Consider the following 10096-nt stretch of genomic DNA (forward strand, 5'->3'; position numbering starts at 1 on the left):
ACAGAAGCGGTGCTAAAGAGATGGGAGGAATAATGACCCCTTTAATGAGATAATGTACTTTTCCTTCCTAGAAAGCCTGCCCCTGGTACCGTCACTATGTAACCAGAACCATGCAGCTGAGTTAACCCTGACCACTTTACTGAATTACTTTTCCTCTTTTTTTAATCTCTTGCTTTTGGGTGCTGGCCAGAGCCTAAGTATGCTTTCACCGTTTCTCTGAAGCTCTCCTCCCCGCCATGTGGCTGCTTACAAATGGCATGGCTCTCTCTTCCTTTTCTCTGTCTCCCTCTGGACAATTACCAAACTGACAGCTTGCCTGCCCTGTGGTTTTCCTTTTAAAGTCTAATAAAACTGTCTCCAAGCTTACTTCTGAGTTTGTAATTAAGTTCTTTTATTAATGAGACAAAAACTCCAAGAGAGGACCCAATTTCCTGGGTAACATATGGCACCCCAGGTGGGACTCCCCAATTTTCTAGTAACAGAAGAATAGAAGGTTGGTTGGTTTTGGAAAGGAGCTGACACAAAATTTCCTTTCAGAATTTTCATTATCAGGAGAGAGGGGGAGGGGGCTCCTTGTGAATATGGAAAAAGGTCATGAGTGGTCCTTGAAGTACGAGAGCACTAAAAGAGATGAAGCATCAGACTAGATACAGCATGGCAGGGCCTTGGGAAGAAAGAGAAAGCCTTCCCTCCAAACTCAGAAAGAAGCTAAATTATTAGAAATAAGGCCTGGAAGTTGGGGAGCCCTCAATCAGGTCTAGAGGGGAGCCGCATTAGGAGAGAAGGCTGCCATGTATTATGTGACAGAGGGCCTAAAGATTAAAGAGGAAAAAAAAATGAACAAAGCTGTTCTCTTATTTTTATAAATTTTCTAGAATAGTAGAATGTTGTGGAATAATCTTTTTGTACACTGTGAAGAAGTGTCATTCTGATTGGGTTAATAAAAAGCTGAACGGCCAATAGCTAGGCAGGATTTCCAGGCACAGAGGACACTGGGAAGAAGAAGAAGGGCAGAGACACAAGTGACATGGAGGAAGCAGGAAAGCAGGATGGACAGTACGTAGATGAGGTAAACAAGGCTCACGGCAGCACATAAGTCAATAGAAATGGATTCATTTAAGTCATAAGAGCTAGCTAAAAATAAGCCTAAGCTATTGGCCGAGCTTTCATAATTAATAAGAAGTCTCTGTGTGGTTTTTTGGGAGCTGGCAGGTGGAACAGAAAAATCTGCCAACAATAGGAAGCTCCACACAATGTGACTTTGTCTAGACTAACCTGATCCACGTGCCAAGATAAGGTACAGGGTAGGACCCCAAATGTATCTTGTACTTACAAGTGGGAGATACTGAGATCATCCCACTGAGATCTGTGTGCTATAATTGTCACAGCAGGGGCTGTTAGTTATTTAAAAGGGACATATTGAGGGTACAGGGGATGGTCTGATTTTAAGGCAAGAAAGATAGCAGTTCAAGCATCTGTAAACTAGTTCACTTCAGTTTATTGTTTCAGCGAGATTTTTTTTTTTTTTTTTTTTTTTTTTTTTTTTTTTTTTTTGTTCATCATAGCAAGGGAGGCATGGTTGCAGGAGTGGATAGAAGAGTCTTGTTCACATGGCATTGTACTAAGAAACAGAGTGCTGGGTCAGAATTATGGGCTGGGCTATTGTTTCTATGGCCCACTCCTCAAATCTAGTTTTTCTAGGCAGATCTCACCTCTTAAAGGTTCCATAACCTCTAGAAACAGAATTACCAGACATGGAATATGTATCAAAACATGAGTCTTTGGGTAACATTTCCTGTTCAAACCATAACAAAAATATAGATACATTTGGATAATATTGACATCCTAACAATACTAAGCCCTCTACTTCAGAGATGTCTTTCCATTTATTAGGTCTTACTTAATGTTTTCTAATACTGCCCTAATTTTATGTTAAAGTCTGGCAATACCTTGGTTAAATTTATTCCTAATTATTTTACTCTTTCGATAATACTGTTTCTTTTTTTTTTTAATTTTCATTTTTGGATTGCTGTTTCAGGTATATAGAAATAAAACTAACTTTTATATTGATCTCATATACCAGAGCTTAGCTCACTTATTAATGCTAGAAATTTTTGCATGTGGCTTCATAAGCACTTTACACACAAATGAGGTAAAAATCACCTGAGCATCTGGATGCCTTTCATTCCCTTTTCTTGTCTCCATAACATTACAGTGAAATACTGAACAGCAGTGGCAAAATTTGTGTCCTCATTTTGTTACTCACTCTGGGAGAAGAACAGGGAGCAACATTTCAGTATTTTGTATTTGAGCATGATGCCAGTCATGGGCTTCTCGTAGATGGCCTTTATCAGGTTGCACTGGCTAATTTTATGTCAACTTGTCACGAGCTAGAGCCATCAGAGAGGAGGGAGTCTCAGTTAAGAAAATGCCTCCGGAATATCCAACTGTAAGGATTTTCTTAATTAGTGATCAGTGGGGGAGGACACAGCTCATTGTGGGTGGTGCCACCCTTGGGCTGATGGTCCTGGCTCTATAAAAAAGCAGGTTGAGCAAGCCATGAGGAGCAAGCCAGTAAGCAGCAACCCTCCATTGCCTCTGCATCAGCTCCTGCCTCCAGGTTCCTGCCCTGCAGTTCCTGCCCTCACTGCTTTTGATAATGAACAATAACAATATAGAACTGTGAGTGAAATAAACCCTTTCCTCCCCAAGTTCCTCTGGTCATGGTGTTTCATTACAGCAATAGTAACCCTAAGTAAGACACAGATCAATAAAGCCCTTTCTATTCTTGTTTCTGTAAAATGATTTTAGAATTGAAAATAGTTGATGTATGGGATGGGAAGGTGTATGCAGGGTGGGGTTAGGGGCTAAGCATAGGGAAGTGTGTATGAAAAAGCCACACATAAACCCAGTGTCTTGCAACCCAATTTAAGAAAGAAAACTAAACCTGATGGAGCAAATGCTAGGTCTAGCAAATAATGCTAGTGTTAGTTTTCTGGCTGCGTTGTGTTCTTACCCTGCAAGGAACGTCACGAAACACGACAGAATCCGCTTATAGAGTTTATTAGAAACAAAGGACAGAAAGTGCAGGCCTGTGGGAGAGACACGTGCGTGGAGAAGGAAGGAAAATATGCGCCGGACTTTTAAAACGGCTGGGGCGTGCAGTCACATCATACTCTACGTGTGTAGTAGGCACATGTGTGTTGCGCACTTACATCACCATGCAACGCCACGGACTCTGATCACGCGAGACCCCTTGACCAGAACTTGCTAGTGGAGACATCCGGCCACCGGTATCCTAGCTACGGACGCTTTGATGCGGAAGTGGCTGGACGGAAGTGTCCGCCCAGTAAATGGAACCGCGTTGTGAACCCTTCAGCTAGTCCTGGATTACTTGATTTTAAAACAGCGAGACACACACACACACACACACACACACACACACAATATATAAAAACAAATTAATGTTTTACAGAGCTGGGAAAAGAACTTTCGTCGGAGTACAAAACCGCAAAGTGTTCCTGTCTTTAATTTTGTAATTCTTTACTGTAAAATAGCTTGAAATGTCAGTTTTGTTTTGAGGAAAAAAAAAAAACTGATAACTGAGCAAGAAAATGTAATTGGGTTAGAAAATTCTTGCTCTGATAAAAATTCCCCAAACAGTGAAAACATTTTTTTTAAAGAAGAGTTAGAAGGGATACCCTCAAAAAAATTAAGATCATGCTTCTTGGCATTGAGATGATCATGCGTTTCTGTTGCTTATTGTGTTGGTATGAGAGACAACATCTGTTGTTCTTCACTGCTGAATTATCCTTAAGTCTCGAGGTAATCCCACTTGGGTGTGGTTGTATGATGCTTTTAATAGGCTGTTGCACTGAGGTTTATGGCATTTGTTGAGAATCATCACAACCACATTCATAGGAGATACTGATCTTTAGTATTCTTTATTGTGGGGGATTTTTCTGTCATTATTACAATAGTAGTGTTAGCCTATGTTAGCATAGTGAAAATGTTCATAATTCTTATACTTTTGGATAGACTTTGTGAAAACTGGCATCCCAGCATGTCTTAAGGTGACATATGACTGACTCATTATAATACAAAAATTGTATACCCCTGGGTGGAGACTTAAGAAGCACGGGATGCATGGAGTCGTGTTTAGAACTATGTGTGACAGCCAGAAAGCCTCTGCTATGCAAATGTCCCTTAAAGCCCAGGTAATGAGCCATAAAAGCCCTGAATCTGCGCACAGCTGCTGCTTGAGCTCTTGAATTTCCTCTTTGCTCAGTTCCCTCCTCCCGGGGACATGGATGTTCCCTTACTATCCTGCCTTTGCTTCTGATGTAACTCTGTATCTGCTCATTTCCTGTTTGAGGATACTAGAACTCCTGTCAAGAACCCAGCAAACCTCCATGTCTACCAGGATCACCACCACAGTTTTGTGTTGCAGTAGGAAGTGAGTCTTTAACTTTCATAAGTAGAAATGAGTTGCAATTTTAAAGAAATGTGCTAGATTACTGCTAGTCTAATGAGTTTTCCAAAGAAAGCATTTTACTATATATGAGCAATTCAGTTTATGTTTCCTTGAAAAGTAGAGTACTTCGGAGTTTTTAAAGGGGCCATAGTGCCATCAACTGAAAATTCTGGTTTTGACCCACTCTTCACTCACACACTAAGGTGAAGATTGTATCCTTGAAGACATTTACAAGTAAATTTCTTTTGACAGTTCAAACATCTCTCAATATTCGCTATAGTTATTTGGAGCACGAACCATGTGGGGGTTATGTTAATACTTTAGCTATCATTTCTACGGTTTTTAAATTTAGAGCCCAAAGTGGCTTTGGGTCAATGGCACAATAAATTGGCTTAAATTCTGTGCTTCGATGAAGCCATGTCACATTGTGCTTGTAAGTCTAAAGTGAATACTGACCCCTGCAGGAAGCCCATCTGTTGTCATGGTTACCAGTTCTGAGGCGTCTACTTTCAAATTCTCAAAACTCTTCTCCCTACACAAAAATAAGCTACTTCTAAGATTGTACCTCTGAGGAGCACCATTTCTAAAAGGTTTTTAGTCTTGTCGAAATTCTCACATCACGGGCTGGAGAGAAATGGCTCAGCAGTTAAGAGCACTTACTGCTCTTACAGAGGACCTAAGTTCAATTCAAAGAACCCATGTTGAGTGGCTCAGAATAGCTATAACTGCAGGTCCATGAGATCTGACACCTCTGGCCTCCTCAGGTATTGGCACATACTAATGCACACACGTATATAACTGTAGGGCCCTGGCCCCCCATTTTGGGTAGCTGTTGCCTTGCTTGCTGTTCTTGACCAGATGTCCTCCCTATGCTGATTCCTTGCCGGTTTCCTTCTTCCTGAACGCTCACCAGAGGTTCTTTGTTCCTGTATCCTGCATTTGGTGTAAACAGCTTAGATGCAAGAATGTAGAACATTGGTAGCGAACTTCTGCCCTCCGGAGTTCCTCCATTGTGCTGTAAGCCTGTATTTAAGGCCTCCTCCCTCCTTCAATAAAAGGCATTTGGCATTCTGCTGAAGCAAATGACCCGCTGTCTCTTGTCTCTGTTCTTTGATCCACAGCCCCTCGCTTAGACATGGTGAACGGATGGTGGTGGCGTGTGCTACACATAACTCAAGCATAAAGTAAAATTCTCAGAAATACAAGTATATTTGGAGCATCTAGTCACTTAAGAGCAGCAATGAAAAATGCCAGGTGTAAATTAGGTTTCTTTGGGGTTTTGTTGTTGTTTTTTAAATGGGACTTGTCTTATGAGTTCACAACATACTAAACAATAGGATTTCTAAGTATTACATTTATAAATGCTACTTTGTTTAGGATCTGCTCTCTTCTATAGCCTTAATAAATGCCCCATGTAAACTTGCCTGAAATAAAAAGGGTTGTTTGAGCAGCTGTCTGCAGGTGATGTGGAGCAGCATTGCCTTGCTGGTTTGTTTTTTGTTTCGCTTTGGTTTGGTCAGTTTGACTGACCTGTGGATGGGGAGGACACCATTCTAGTTTAGGCTGTGAGTGTGCTTCTCCATGGAGTTTGCATTTTAGTAAGTAGACTAAGTCAAATGATTGCTCTCCCTGATCTGGCTTTATCCAGTCTGTTGAAGGTGAAGCCTATCTATGCACACTGAGCTCTCTTGCCTTGTGGAGCATTCCTCCACTACCATGAGTTGGGACATTAGTTTTTCCTGGTCTTTGCACTCGAATTGAAATCCTGGCTCTTCCTGCATCCTCAGCCCACATGTCTTTGGACAACACTGGCTTTAAAGTGAGACTAAGGCAGGATGGAAAGATGGGGAGTTATGAGGCCCTGAGAAGGAACTCGTAAGAAGCCCTGCAAAGAACAGAGTCTGCCTCTAGGTGGAGACATGCCCTTGACTCTCTCAAGAGTCAATTAAACCTGCCAGATCTGGGACCTGACTAGGGAACCACCCCTAGGAAAGCAGGTTCACCATTTAATGTGCTTTTTCTTGCCCAAATCTCCACCCACTATGGCAGTTTCTACTATCTGAGCCTCCGTGAGGTTCGACTGGATCTACCCACCTTTCTGAGGCCTAACTCCCAATGCAGTAACCATTTCTACACTGGCTAGAGCCTTTAAAACTCTCTAACTAGCACTCCGTGCCTCCTAGCTTTTGTTCTAAAGCTCGCCTTCCCAGCCTGCCACCAGGTGGCTGACCTCCATGCTGCTTTATTCCAAGCAGAATCGCTTTTGTTCTTTTCCATTCTCCTCTTCCTTACAGGCAGCTGTGATGTATTTACAGCTTGGCTGCCCTCGAGTTCTCCTTTTAAATTCTAATAAATCGTTCCTGAGTTTCTGCCTGAGTCCATTCTTTGTCCTCCAGCCTATTTGTGTCTATTCTTAAATTCTTTTATTGATGAAACTAAGAACCCCAAAAAGTAACTCTGGCTTTCCAAACATCATATGATGGGCCTCCTGGGTCTCCCCAATATTTTTTCCTACCTCCTCCAAACTTAGAAGTCTTTGGATGCACTGACAGGAGCCCAAAGGCTGCTTTGAATGCAAAACCCCATCTTCTCAGTGTGTGAAGTGAGGAATGACCGCTTCAAGGTATGGTTGAGAAGATTTTTATTGCAGATATGAGGGAGAGCACAGCAGAGGCATCTGGAGGACTCCGGAGCAGTGAGAGAAAGCAGTACAGAAACATGGCCAGCAGACTGAACCAGGCCATGAGAGGAGAAGGGGGATGGGATGTGGAGGGAAGGAGAGGAGAGGGTGCCGAGAAAGGGGTCAAAGAGGAGCAAAGAGAGCATATGGCCAAAATGGCAGGGTTATATAGGAACTCTCTGGGTGGAGAGTGTTAAGAATTTGGGGTCCCTCAGAGATTCACAGTGACCATTAATAAATTCTAACAAATAAGAGGCTTTATTAAATACTGGTGGTGCCAGGTCTGCATCTTTAGATTCAGAATTCTCAAAATGCAGCACCTAGTCATATTCGCCCTAGGCTTATAAGGGCAGAAACCACAAAGTTACAAAGTTACAGCTTTTGGAGGGTGAATTATCTCACATCCTGGGGTGCCTAACTTTGACAATAGACATCCCGTAGATGTCTCAGTTATCTCCAGCAAGAGAACAGTGTTTACAGAAGCAAAATTACCAATTAATCCCAGGATCCATTGTCTTGCAAGAACAGTAGAGGCAGTAAAATTTGCGAGGATAGACAGTTTCTCAAGATTAACTCAACTATTCCATTCCCAGAAGTTATCTATCTTGAGCAAGTTCACTCATGGTACATTTCACAAACTAGCAGCTTACAAGCTGAAGCAATTTTCTCATGGATTCTTTAAGTAATAACATGTTATTCACTATCACAGGAAGCCTGTGAGCTGGATGAATCTTGAGTAGAGGGCAGGGTGAGAAGAGCCAGGATGCCAGCATGGACTCTGAAACTGGTACTTGAGACGCTAAGACAGTCCGGAGGCCAGCATGCACATTGGTATGCTAGTAGGCATTACAATTAGCTATTTGTTCCTGTTTCTTTTGGACCTGACACTAAGTTCCACTATGGAAGAGAAATGTATTTAATAGGCACTATCCTAAAGCCTAAGATAACAGGAACCACCATCACCACCACCACCTACCACCACCACCACCATCATTACAGCACCACCACTACTACCACCACCACCACCACCACCACCACCACCACCCCCTGTGGACATCTTTTGAGAATTAAACCAGCAAGCATACAGTACAGTTGTGTTCCATTCAGGACTTTCTAATGCTTTCTTCAAACTTTGCATCTTGCAGCCCACCCAGGCTGAAATCTGACATTTTATTCCCTACCATTTCCCTACCCCATCCTTTCCCATCTTCCCAGTCCTGCCTCTTCCTCCTCTATCTGCTTCTCCTTCCTTCCCACTCCCTGCTTCCTCACTCCTTCCTTGACCTCCTTTCTTTCTTTCCTCTTCTCTCCTTCACCTGCCAGCCACAACTGTCCTCTCTGCTTGCTTTTCTCAGGAGACAGTATCCTAGGCAGCAACTGGGCCAAAATGCTTCAGTCCACCATTGTATCGCCTAAGCCTTCAGTTGCTCAAATGTCAAAAAAGTGGGTGTTGGTTTTTAAAAAACAATACTTAATTGTTTTGAAAATTAATAACACACACATAAGTAGTTGCAGGTGGCCTGCCTCATTATAGTGCTCAATGATATCTATTCATTTATTTCTCTTTCTTTTCCTCTTCAATTAAGCTCCGGGTATAGAGCAAAGAGATTTTAAATGGTGAAGTCCACAGCAACATTACCATGACTTTAAAACAAATATGTCCTCTTCAACCTAAACTTAGCATCAAATAATTAAAATTTTTAATCTTAACTAGGTCCACTACACAGTGGCCATACTACTAACCAATCTAGATTTTTCGATCATGAAGATGCCTCTCTATGCCTACAAAAGTTAGCACTAGACATTCTGATGAAAAGCAGAAGTTGTTTTGTTGTCGTTTTGTTTGGGGGAAAATATCAAGTATTGGAAACAACCAAATATTTTTTTTCTTTATGTAAAGTAACCAAAGCTAGGTGTGGCAGTGCACAGCTGTAATCCCAACACCCAGGATGCTGAGGCAAGAAGATTGTGAATTTGAGCCCACCCTAGACTACTGAAAATACCCTGCTTCAAAATAATAATAATAATAACAACAATAATAATAGTCTTTCTGAAATCAGTAAGAAACTAGAGACCATTATGTTGAGGAGTATTACTTAAAGTGTGATCAGACGGGGAAGGCCGCATACTGTTTGTGATCAGTACAGAAACTGAAAACGTTTCTAAACATTTTCAGCACTTTGTTATGGTCCTGATGGACAAGTTCCTGATCAGTGGACTTTTCTTATTTGAGAACCCAGCAATTTAGATATCATATTAATGAGCTGAACAAGGCTGGAGCTGCTTATTGGTAAAGCATAAAGGATTCCCATGCTGGCCAACTAGAGACTGAACGAAAAGGAGTAAAGGACTGACCTTCTGCATCAAGTAGATTGAAAATCAAGCCAGTATTTTATGTTGCCGGATAATTGACCTGTCAATATTCAAGAGTTAATTTTTAAAGTTGAAGCACCAAGTGATATTTGTATATTTCTCATGGAAATTTGTAAACAAAAAGAAAAGTTTTCATTTTTGCTCCTTCCCATCAAACCTCTGGGCTAAAAGAATGCTGGCGGTAGGCGTTCATCTTTGAGAGCACCCTGCCATCTTGTGGTTGTAGATGTCGGCTGTAACAGACACTTAGCCCCAGAGCAAGCGCTTTTGAAAGAATGGAAAGAATGTTAGAGAACGGAAAGAAAAACAATTTCCCCTGTCTCTTCATTTATGTCACAACTCATCTACTCTGGAGACTTATGTAACGCGCACTGTCCTGGAACTCACCGTGTAGATCAGGATGGCCTCGAACTCACAAAGTCTCCTCACCCTTCCAAGAGCTGAGATTGAAGGCGTGCATCACCACACCAGGCTCTCCCAGCTCTTCAAACGGGACTTCAAGACCTTAGATGTCTGCTTGATCTCAGAATGCTCCACGGTTGTGTTCAAAATGTATCACTTTTTCTACA

The sequence above is a fragment of the Peromyscus leucopus genome, chromosome 1 (genome assembly GCF_004664715.2).
Source record: "Peromyscus leucopus breed LL Stock chromosome 1, UCI_PerLeu_2.1, whole genome shotgun sequence".
Lineage (NCBI taxonomy): Eukaryota > Metazoa > Chordata > Mammalia > Rodentia > Cricetidae > Peromyscus > Peromyscus leucopus.